The 12,969-nt window shown below is 41.0% G+C and overlaps 1 non-coding gene across 1 annotated transcript; it reads left to right on the forward strand.

The window, feature by feature from the left end:
* The first annotated feature begins 914 nt into the window (after nt 1–914).
* LOC114705731 lies at nt 915–1,034 on the forward strand. Its single transcript, XR_003736431.1, has one exon. It is a non-coding gene; the product is annotated as a U6atac minor spliceosomal RNA (small nuclear RNA).
* The last annotated feature ends 11,935 nt before the right edge of the window (nt 1,035–12,969 follow it).

Raw genomic sequence — 12,969 nt, forward strand, 5'->3', positions numbered from 1 at the left:
ACATGATAACAGAGGCCCCCTTTAATTCTCAAGGCCTGTTCTTTGTTTTGAGCCTAAAGAGATAATGTGGGTAGAGGAGAAAAAACCTGGGACCAAGCTTAAAGGGTGAGTGAGTCAGCACTTTGGTACACGAAACACTTAAAGAAAACTGGATGATTAATACATAACATCCTACCTCACACAAGAACACTTCATTTACATCTTCAAGGTACTTCACAGAAATTGCAGCATTTATGGCCCTTCTGTGTCCAGCGAAGGTGCTGTTTTTGAATAGGAAAGAAATCTTTCCCAGATGTCCTCGAATAATGCCACTGATGACATTTTTCTAAGACCAGTGATGCTCCAGGCAGGGACCTGTTCTACTTTCTGTGCTGTGATAAAACACCCTGACTGAAAAGCAGTGTCGAGAGAGGCACACTATTCTAACTGAAGTCCCTTGGTGTCGTCGCTTCCCAACCATAGTCAAGAGAATGAACACATCTTTGCTTGCTGCTTCATGGTCAGCTACCTTTCTCTACTCTCACATAGTTCATGGTCCAGCCCATGAAAAGATACTGCCATTCAGGGTGGGTCTTCCCATGTCAATTAACAATCAAGACATCCCCCAACAGACATGCCCACAGGCCAACCTGAATCTAGGTAATCCCTCACTAAGATTCCCTTCCCCAGTGATACAAGGTTGTGTCAAGTTGACAGTTAAAAGCGACCAACAAGAGGCCATTCTGTGGAAGTATAAGCAGGAAAACTCATGTTTACCAGTTCTCTCCTTTCACTCCCCACTCAACAGAGAGAGGTGGGGTAGAGAATGTTTCTTTATCCTGTAGCTGGTCAATGGCCTTAGCATCCATTTATAGTACCCAAAAGAGAACTCTAAGAAGTGGGGTTAGCACACTGAGAGCTTAAAAACGATTTGGGCATTGTAGGAAAGATAGTTAGCACTCCCATTGACAAAGATGAGGAGGTCCTCAGGCCTAACAATACACATACAGTTAAGGGATCGCCACCTACTTTGTACCATCTCACCAACATGTTTCAGCTGCCTTCTGTGTCCCTCACTCAAGGCTCCCTTTCAGGCTCCTCCTATCCTCTGGTTCCCTGCACCTCCACCTTCAGACTCCTCTCCCAGATCCCAATTTATTGTGCTAATCCTGGTGCACCACAATGTGTTCCAACAAACATAACTCCTGAGAAGGACAGACCGATCTCAGACCAGGCAACACTTCTCCTCATAGCATACATCAACATAAAGTGCCATGGAGGATAAAGAAAGGCCACCTCATTATTGAGGTTCATCCTGGGTCAACTCTGATTCTTATCACTCAGCACCCAGAAAGGGTGGCTCTCCTACCTAGCCTCTGCTGTGCCTACACTTTTGAGAGGACCAGGTAGGCTGGACAAGACCCAGTGCCATTTCTTGGTTCAAGTGCCTGTAGCATCCTGTAGCCAGAGCCGAGCAAGGCTTTGACACAGTCATCCAGTGCCCCTTAGCTTACTGGCCCATTTTCACACCAGGTTTCCTTACCAGAGGCCCAGTGGTACCATTATACAGGAGAGGTGGCCATGTAATCTCTATGGGCTATGCCCGTTCCATACTGGGCAGTCCAAGGGCAGGCCTGACAACATTAGTGTCAAGTCAGGCAGCTCCAGAACAGCCCTTGGACCCCTCCACAGCCCAGTTAGACCTGCACATTTTATGAATTTTTTAACTGGGTCTTCCTATGTAGGCCAGGCTTGCCCATAATCTTCCTGCCTCAGCCTATAAAGTACTAGGATCCCAGATCTACAACAGCACACTCAACTTGCTCATAAGTGTCCAAGCCAAAGTACATTCCTTGCCTTTCTGGGGCCTCCATTCTTCTGGATAGACACGGTAATAATATAAATTGGGGGAATCAGGTAATGGAATACATGAAAGCAGAAGTGAGAATCATCTGGGAGAAAGAAGAAAATCAGCCAAAGGGACACATATCATATACGCAAAGGCCACAATGGAATCTATTAATTTGTGTGCTACTTTAAAATATTAATTAAAAAGTAAGTTATATGACTTGAAAGTTGATTCAATCCAATGCATTTGATATTGAATATCATTCATTGGCAGAACTGGAGAGATAGCTCAGTTGGTAAACTGCTTGACATACAAGCAAGACTACCTGAATTCAATTTCTAGAACCCATGTGAAAAATGGATATGGTACCAGAAAGACAAATATGGTACGTTCTCACTCGTAAGTGGATATTAAGTATAAAACAAAGGATAACCAGGTTACAATCCACAACCTCAGAGAAACTAGGTAACAAGGAAGACCCTAAGAGAGACACGCATGAAACTCCCTGGGAAATAGATAAGATCTCCTGGGTAAACTGGGAGGAGGTAGAGGAGAGGGGAGGGGATGGAGGATGAGAACATGAGGGGATGGGATGGTCGAGTAGGAGGAGGGATGGAGAGGGAGAACAATAAAAGAGATATCTTGATAGAGGGAGCCATTATGGAGTTAGGGAGAAACCTGGTGCTAGGGAAATTCCCAGGAATCCACAAGGATGACCCCAGCTAAGATTCCTAACAATTAGTGGAGAGGGTGCCTGAACTGGTCTTCTCCTGTAATCAGATTAGTGAATACCCTAATTGTCATCATAGAACCTTCATCCAGTGACTGATGGAAGCAGATGCAGAGATCCACAGCCAAGCACCAGGCTGAGCATCAGGAGTCCAGTCAAAGAGAGGGAGGAGGGATATGAGCAAGGAGGTTTAAGATCATGATGGGGAAACCCACAAAGACAGCTGACCCAAGCTAGTGGGAGCTCATGGACTGTGGACTGACTGCCGAGAAGCCTGCATGGAACCAAACTAGGCCCTCAGAATGTGGGTGACAGTTGCGTGGCTTGGTCTGTTTGTGGGGCCCCTGGCAGTACGAATAGGATTTATCCCTGGTGTGTGAACTGGCTTTTTGGAGGCCATTCCCTATGGTGATATACCTTGCTCAGCCTTGATGCAGGCGGGAGGGGCTTGGGAGGCCTTACTCTCTCTGAGGAGTGGATGGGAGTGGAATGGGGAGAAGATAGGAGGAGAGGGGGGAGGGGAGGGGAGGGAAACTGCGGTTGGTATGTAAAATGAAACAAGTTTTTAAATAAATATTAAACAATGGGCATGGTGGAATGTGTTTATTATGCCAGCACTGGGGAGGGGAAGACAGGAGGCTCTCCAGGGCTCAGTGACCAGTTAGCCTTACCAAATTGATGAGCTCTGGGCCAAGTGAGAGACCCTGACTCAAAATTCAAAGTGGATAGCTCCTGAGAAATAACACTGAAAGTTGGCCTCTAGTCACACACACATATGCACCCACACAAACATGTACCTGTATGAATGTACCTACATGTATACATACAAGTACACACAAAAAGTCATCCAAGCACTAGATAACAATAATAACAAAGGGAAAGGATGGAATATGCCCATTACCTGCCTGGATTATGAGTCAGCTAGATTTCAATCCTTTCTCCAATCAGATGGTAATTTTGAAGTTCAGAAAGACTTCCTTAAAACAGTTGCAGTCTTTTGTTCTTTAGCCCATTTATGGAGTGGGTTATATTTATTGACTTACATGCATTGAACCATCCTTACATCTCTAGGATGAAGCTGACTTGATCATAGTGGATGATCTTTATGATATGCTCTTTAGTTCAATTTGTAAATGTTATATTAAGAATTTTGTATAATTCTTCAGGAACAGGATAGCTATATGTAGAAGGAAAATATCCCTTATTTCTCATCCTGCACAAAACTCAATGTCAAATGGATTAAAGACTTCAACATAAGACCTGAACCCTGAATATGATAAAGGTTCTCCTTTATATCCTGTTTAAAGGATATGTTTAAACTTGTACAGATAGTAAAGGACTTTCTGAACAGGGCTCCAGTAGCACAAGCACTGAACCAACAGTTAACAAATGTGGCCTCATGAAACTAAAAAGTTTCTGAACAGCAAAGGACACCATCAATTGAGTGAAGAGGAAGTCTGCAAAATGGAGGAAAATCTTTACTAGCTGTATGTCTGGCGAGAGGTTAGTGTCTAGAATATACAAAGAACCAAAAAACAAAATAACAATAATAAAAAACAAAACTAAAACACTAAACATCAAGAAAACAAGCAAAGAATTCTCAAAAGACGAAGTAAAAATGTTTCAGAAATATTTTTTAAAAGTATTCAACACCCTTAGCCATCAGGGAGACACAAATTAAAACTACTTTGAAATGTCATCTTACTACAGTCAGAATGACTAATATAAAAAAACACAAACGATGATAAACCCTGGCAAAGATGTAGGGAAAGAACACTTATTCACTTTTTGTAGGAATATAAACTAGTGCAGCCACTATGGAAATCAGTGTGGAGCTTCCTCACAAGGCCAAAAATAGATCTACTATATGATTCAGCTATATTACTCCTAGTATATTCCAAGTGACTCTATATCCCACTACAGAGACACTCATCCATGTTCATGGCTGTTCTCAGGGAAGGGAAATAGCCTAGATGTCCACTAACTGATGAGTGGATAATGAAAACTCAATACAAACACACAACATAATGTTATTCAGCTGTTAAAAAAACAAAGCAAAGTAGTGAAATTCAAAGGTAAATGAATGGAACTGGAAATAATCATTGAGAGTGAGATAACCCAGACCCCAAAAGACAAATGCTGCATCTTCTCTCTTATATATGGATTCTGGTTTTGAATCTTTAAGTAAGTGTGCTTAAATTGGAGTATCCATAGAAGGCAGGGAGATTTCAGCGGAAGGAAACTAGAACACAGGTGGTATGAAGAGGGAAAAGGGAATAATGGCCCTGAAAAGGTCAAATGAATGAGAAATGGGAGAGCTGGGTAAAGGAGGGACCACAGAGAGTGACAACTAACACTAGAGAACCTTGGAAAGTAAGATGGAAACCTACTACTGTAGAAGTTTCCTAAAACACACACGCATGCATGCACACACACACACACACGACACACACACACACACACACACACACACACACATATGGAGTTTAAAAAGAGTTACCCTATGATGGAGGGACACCTCACCCAGACAGCACAGGCGATCAGACAAAAAGCCCAGTGCCAGGTAATGGTTACCTCTTTTCAAGTTGCTAGTCAGTGGGAGGGGGGGTCCCAATTGAACCCACCTCAAGCATTCCCAATGCTCTTGATTACACTCCAGAAATTGATGGTAGGGTCCTATTGATGAAGATACCACTTCCTTGAGTCATAGAACCTGGAGAAATCAAGCTGGTATTAACCTGGCAGCTTCATCTCTACTAGCTAGCTTTTATAGTGCTAAAGGGTTCTATGCATGCTAACAGGGGGATAAAAGTAAGCAACAGACTTACCTAGCTGTGCTCTGTGAGCTACAGTAATAACTGGCTTGGCAAGATATGTCCACTGGTGCAATAGTGGCAAAAAAATGGTATGGAAGTAAGTAAGTACTTTTTGATTGGATTTAAAGTCTGCTGCACAAGACAAAACTTATACCTGTTACTGTTAACTGGGCCAACATGCCTGGCTACATCATGGGCCCTGGAAGATAATTCAATGTTATTATTCTGCTAAATGGACAGAGTAATAAACTGCTCCCTAAATTCTTAACTTATTCCTGCAGATTATTTCATCTTTCAATCTTTATCAGAGAAGCTTCTTTTTGCAACAGATGGTGATTAATATGGTGTCTTAGTTAGGGTTTCTACTGCTGCAATGAAATACCATGGCCAAAAGTAACTTGGGGAGGTAAGTGTTCATTTGGCTTGCACTTCCACATTGTAGTCCTTCATTGAGGGGAGTCAGGACAGGAGCTCAAACAGGGCAGGAACCTGGAGGCAGGAGCTGATGCAAAGACCGTGAAGGGGTGCTGCTTACTGGCTTGCTCATATAGAACCCAGGGATGCTTTCTTATAGAACCCAGGACCACCAGCCCAGGGATGGCACCACCCACCATGGGCTTGGCCCTCCCCCATCAATCACTAGTTAAAAAAATGCCCTACATGCTTATCTACAGCCCAGTCTTATGGCAGCATTTTCTCAGTTGGGGTTCCCTCCACTCAGATGACTCTAGCCTGTGTCAAGTTGAGGTCAAATTAGCCAGCATGTGTAGAGACCCCCAAATGGCCAACATGCAGAAAATAAGAGACCATGGAATATTCATTTTGAAATAAGACATCTGTATCATACCCTCTCCCAACAAGGTTCAGGTACTATAGCAGAAGAAGAAATGGAAAAATGGTAAGAGTTAAAGGCAGTGGGCATCTACAGCAAAACAGCATTTTCTGGACATGACAAGGGTGGTGCACATATGACTCACAACAGCTGTGACTTCATGCACAAAACCTGCATAAAATCAAGCCAGCCAGAATTCCAGCATAGAGAAGAGAAGGCTCATTAGTTGCCATACTCAGCTGAGGAGTTATTGGCAATTGATGGCTGCTGGGATGGGTTGGGGAGAGAGCCAGTTTTCTTCGGGGTTGTGGCCCCTGAGAAGTTGCCCATGCTCCAGTAGACATGCCTACACCCCTGCATAAACAGGAAGCACTTTAAAAATAGGGAAAGAGTTGGAAGTGGGGAAGGGGATAGATTTGCTCAGAATATATTCTATGCATGTATAAACTTCTTAAACAAAAATGGTAGCAGTCTTAAGGGAAGAAGAAATTTTGACTCCTGGTCCCATGTCACTGTATCAAAAGGGTTGGAGACAGTGAACAGTGGCATTTCTAACATGATAGCACTAATTGATTTTCAACCATTTCAGCTGTTCAAATTTACCTTGATTTTTGAAGAAGTTACAAGTTATTTGTACTGATTGCCTGCTTCTAAGTCAACCTGCAGTAATATTTTTCTTAGTTTGGTTGCTTAGTTATTATCCCAGTGATAAAAGTTTGGAGTGGCTATGTTGAAAATTTCCAAAGAGCATAGAGATTTAAAATGAGATGCAAAGGGTCCCTTTTCCATCAAGCCCACTCCTTGGAGATACCTACTCTTAATAATTTCGGTACATTTTTCAGACATTTTCACTTCAAATGAATTTTTATGAATGTGATATAAAATAAGATAACAGATTTTTTTAAAGCTACATTATGTTAAGCATGAGAATAAAATAATGGTTCATGTCTTTCCCATCCCCCTTCTTCCTTGTTTGTCTCAAAAGAGGTAAAGTGTTTAGAATCTTTAAAAATAGTTATTGAATTTTATTTATTTTGTGTGCATGTTTGTGGGGTTGGGTATGCACATGCCTGTCCCAGTCATCCAGCTTGGCAGCAAGCTCATTTACCCTCTGAGCCATCTTAGCAGCCCCCACATTCCACTCTTTCAGTGGTTCTTTGAACATGCATATGTAACTTGGCTTTTCTAAATAATATATATGACCTTGTGCTTTATCAATTATAGATATTATTTTCTTCCTACAATGATAGGTCATTATGGAGTTCTTTAACATCTCCATTTCTCTGCTCTCCCACTGTCATCTCTAAGTATTGTTAGATTGTAGTTTTTTGTTAAAACCAGTATCAGGCATTTCCATTAGTTTGCCCAAGCAAATGTAATTTGATAACTGCAGTTGATAACTCAGCATAAAAATATTATAGATCCTTCCTTATTTTCATTTTACCTAAAGGCAATAATTGTCTTTGTTTGTTTTTTTTAATTTACTTGTATTGCTCTATAAATGTTACTCTGCAAATATTATTCTCCTTAGGTTATATTACCGGGTTTCACTTTTACAGAGTTTCTCAGAATGGTTTTAGGGTACTCTTTCAGACCCCATTTTTTTCTTGAATGAATTTTTGTGGAGCCCTTCAATCACATTCCATGTTGACTAGTCATTTTCCTAGAACTTTCTTTCTTCTCATCCTAAGAATACATGTTCCTTTCTCCTAAGTTTGAATGCGTATTGATAGAATTCATTTTTGTCTCAATATTGGCTTGCTCACATGTTCTTATGAAACACACACTGCAGTAGTGCCTATGCTAAATGCTGAAGTTTTCAAATGCAGCTTTAAAAATATATTTCAATAGAAGCAGAAAGAAATATAGATACATCCAAATTATTGATTAACCCAGCTTTTTGGGTTACAAGCCTCCCCTTTCCAGAATTTTACTGAAGCTGTTATTATATGGTCACCATTGACATTTTGTTGCTTGCTCCAGTTTTGTGGAATATTATTTTAACTAGGCAAAGATGTGTTACATTTGTTTATGCTCTGGAATACTTTGTGTAAAGGTGTGTTACTTTTGTTTATGCTGCATTTGCTTAATTCTGTAAAGATATGCTGCATTTGTTTCACCTTGCCTGTCTAAGGCACCTGATTGGTCTAATAAAAAGCTGAATGGCCAATCACTAGGCAGGAGAAAGCATAGGCAGGGCTGGCGGCAGAGAGAATAAGTAGGAGAAGAAATCTAGGCTCGAGGGAGAAGAGAAAAATGAGAGAAGGAGGAGAGAAGGAGGGAGATGCCCAGGACAAGAAGCCAGGTACCTGCTGACAGACAGACAAACAGACAGGAGAAGCAGTGAAAGTAAGATATACAGAAAGAAAAAGAAAAAAGCCCCAAGGCAAAAGTTAGATAAAGAGAAACAGGTTAATTTAATTTAAAAGAGCTAGCCAGAAACGAGGTAAGCTAGGCTAAACATTCAAAACTCATAAAAAGTCTCCATGTCATGATTTGGGAGCTGGTTGGTGGCCAATAGTAAAAGCCTGGTGTACTCCAGTGGTAAGTTTTTGTGTTTTATTCTGTTCTGTTCCTATTACATGGCAGGTGCTGTGCTAGTCACTTACACCTAACCTAGGCCAAGACTCAGCAATAAGTCACAGAGACACAATTTTCATGGATTTTATAGATAATATATTTTCAATGAGTTTCCTGGGCATGGAAAAATACAGCTGGTACCAATCTGATGACTTGCTGTAGCTCCCTTTGTACGTTACTCTACTGCCCATCTTTTTTAAGAATCGATTCTACTACTCACCATTTCTTAAGTCTATCTTCCATTTACAGTCTCTGGAAACGGTTCAGTTTGTTCCTTCACCTGAAATTCCCTGAACCCATTCACATGTCAAGAACTTACTCATTCTTCAGCACACACTTCCTTCATGGGGTCTTTCATGGTTTCTGTATATGCCATCAGCTCAATAGAATTAATGTCACCTCTTCCTGTTTCACAACACCTCAGTTACAGAACTCTCCACATTCTGATTTTAAACAAAAATCATAGCTGCCCCCACATAACACACTGGAACCTGCATTTGAACTTTTCAGGATCATTTCTGACAACAATAGGCTTTCATCACCCAATCACTCAGGCTGTGATTCAGTCAACACTTACATATGCCATGTGTAAGGTTTCCAGCAGTCCCTGAGCCGAGCCTGTGGGATAGAATTATACTATATTACACTGTGTAGGGTCAAGTTAGGGGAGCAGAGACCACACCAGTTGTTTTAGCAGATATGGCACTCTGTTGGGGACTCAGTGTTGATCATGGTGAGAAGTGATACCAAAATTAGCTAGAATAGATTGCTTACAATTTGTGAGCAAGATTTCTTTCATCTTTAATCCTCTTGTTCCCCTTAAGACTCTCATAAAAAACTAAAACAAACATTATTCTTAGTTTTAAAGGGGGCATTAATGGTAGTATTTCTATGTTTTTCAATTACTCTAGTCTCTGAAAATTTTGATAATGGATATGAGTTCTTTTCCTAGTGAGAAAACTTGTTTTAAGTAAATCAATCACAATAAATTCAAGCATAAGTGATACATCTCGTCTCCCCAACAACATCAATGAAGACAAATTGCTTAATTGTCTTTTGTGTTTCTACCAATGATAATTATTTGCTCCAGTGAAGAACTAAGTAATTTTGCCTTTTTATTTAAAAAATTAGCTATGCTAAAGTATATATATATATATAATGTATATATGTATACACACACACACACACACACGCACACGCACGCGCACGCGCACGCGCACGTGTGTGTGTGTGTGTGTGTGTGTGTGTGTGTGTGTGTGTATAAAATTTCAGTAGCTGGCACCAGACTTTTTTGTGCAAACAACAAATACTGAATTTTGGTACAATAGAAATTAGAATACAATTGTCTGTCTATGGTCTAGTTATCTATGTATATACCATCACTTGGAGCAGTGATTCTCAGCCCTGGCTAAAGAAATATATGGAAGCTTTGTACTTGTCATTGTGTGCTTCCTTTCTCTCTATGGAAAATGGCCACTTCCTTCTACAGTGAACATGCTATTTTCACCCATAGAGTTTACATTACTCCTGGGGAACCTGGACAATACACAAATAAATGTGCATTAAAATATCAAGCAGGTTTTAAGTATTCGTGGGGGGAAAGTTGTGTGGACAGGGGCTGGAGGGTTGTTGTAACAGCTGGAACACTTGCTGCTCTTGCAGAGGATCTGAGTTCTGTTCCCAGCATGCACATTGGTTGGCTCACAACCACTTGTAACTCTAGCTCCAGAGAATCCAATACCTTCTTCTAGCTACCATGAGCACTGTAGTCATCTATGTATACCCACAGAGACACAAAACATGCACATACTTGAAGGTTAAATCTAAACGTAGGGCAAGGTATGGTGATACATGCCTCTAATCCCAGCACTTGGGAGGCAGAGGCAAGCAGATCTCTGTGCACTTAAGATCAGTCTCATCTCATCTATAGAGAGAGTTCCAGGCCAGTCAGAGCTACATAGTTAGACTTTCTCTGAATAAATGAATAAATAAATAAATAAACCTACCTAAAATTTGAAAAAAAAAAATCTGTAGAGGGAGGCACTTATCCAGGTGAAAAGGGAAAGGGAGTAGATGGGATGACCAGGTGAAATTACAGCTTGGTTAAGAATGACAGGAGAAAATAAATCATGTGACAGTCTAGGGACAGGGACCCCAGTCTGAGGAAGCACCTGATGCACTGGTCCTGACGTAGCAACAAAGAAAGCCTTGAGGAACAACAGCAAGGCTGCTGCAGCTACAACCAAGTGAATGAAATGGACACTAGGAGATGTGATGTCAAAGTTGTTGGTAGGCCCCAGTTAATACAGTGCTTTTCAGTCAAGGGAAGAAGTTAGGATTCAATCTTAAGTGAGAAAAGAAGCTACTAGAATGCTGGGCATGTGTGTGACCATGTGTGCACACACATATACATCCATTCATAGTTACATATATGATACGCAGTGCTCTGTGCAGCATACTGGAGCTGAACCAGAGGAGACATAGGATGACATGTTGAGGCCATTTTGATGGCTGAATCTATAGATTGGCTTAATTTGGATGAGCAACAGAAGTAAACAAACCCAAATAGTGATATTTGGGTTATAGTTGGAGAGAGGATACTAGCGACAGGAGACAATTACGGATTGCATCTAGATCTTCTCTGAGTAACAGAATGGTGGTGCATTTAACAAAAATGAGAGCCCTTGGAAAGCAAGGGCCAGCAGGATGTCAAGAGCTTGGGAAGAGTGAATATGTTGAGTCTATTTAAGTTGAGTCTATTTAAGGTGGCGATGTTGAATAGACAACTGGTATACATGGCAGAAGCTCTGAGGAGACATGTTGAAGATAGAACTTTGAGAGTTATTTGTTTCAGTGTCATTTGGATCATGGAATTGCCTAAGAAATAAATAGATACAGAAATGAGGCTTGACTACTGAGTCCCAGAGATACTCAATGATTGTTCTTTGGACACTGAACATAGCCAGCAAGAATCACTGAGGAGAGGCACCTGGTAAGGCAGAAGGAAAGCCAGGCCATTACTACTAGAAATTACAAGAAGGAAGAGTTTGAATAGGGAAGAGTTAATGGTGTCCTTAACATCACTGGAATTATACAGGCAAAATGGTTCAAAGGATAAGCTTTATGTGGGGTATATTCTACCACAAAAAAAGAAGGGTAAGTGATTGACTGTGGTTCATGCTGATGAAAGGCAGTAAGGTAGGTATCTACTGAGCACTGACTGTAGGATAACACCACTTCTCAATTCTGAGTGATTAGACCCCCAGTTACATTCATCAATGCCTGAAACTATTTCTAATTGTCACCATTGAGACAATGACAGTGGCATCCAGTTAGTGATTTGAATAACACCTCACAAGACATGGGGCAGCTTGCCTTAGCAAAAGTTTTCCAAGGCCCCCAAATGTCAACAGTGCCAAAGTTGAGAGACTCTGGGATGTGGCAAGATGAGGATCACTGATGACATCAGAAGAATGATTCTGTGGACAGCTGGAGGAGGAATTGAAGCAGTGGAGGCAACTCATGGAGATTGGCTCTCAATAAGAGAAATGAGTGGGTAGTTAAACGGGGCATTTGGAGTGGGTTAGGGATCATTATCATTTTAAAGATAGGAGATGTGACCACTTGCTTCTGTGCTGATGGAAATGAACCAGCAAGAAGATAAATGATGTGAGAGAAAAAAGGGAAGACATGTGGTGCTGAATTCAGTATGTAAGGGTGGTTTGGCATGGGGTGGAGAAGATCAGGGTGTAGATCAGTTGGCAGAGGGTCTGCCAAACATGCATAAAGTCCTGGGTTCAGTTCCAAGCACCACATAAATTGGACATGGTTTAACAAGTCTATATTCTCAGCACTCCAGATGTGTCTCAAAATTTTTTTTAAAGAATGGCTAGGTCTTAGAATAAGGATGGTTATTCATTGGAGGAAATCAAAGAAGTAAATAGAAAAATACACTGTTCTCTTCATGCTTCTGAAAATAAAGTCATGAAATTTCTAAGATGAGTTATTCATCTAATTCTACCTACCCACCAACTGGACTACACATGTTTTCTGTGCCTCATGCCTTCCTCTTTATTATCAAAGCTCCCTGCAATAAACTCAATGTCTAACAAATACAAGCACATCACAAATATCTGTGGAAGCCAGGCATGGTGGTAGCACTTGGGGGATAGGGAGGCTAAGG

The sequence above is a fragment of the Peromyscus leucopus genome, chromosome X (assembly GCF_004664715.2).
Source record: "Peromyscus leucopus breed LL Stock chromosome X, UCI_PerLeu_2.1, whole genome shotgun sequence".
Taxonomy (NCBI): Eukaryota; Metazoa; Chordata; class Mammalia; order Rodentia; family Cricetidae; genus Peromyscus; species Peromyscus leucopus.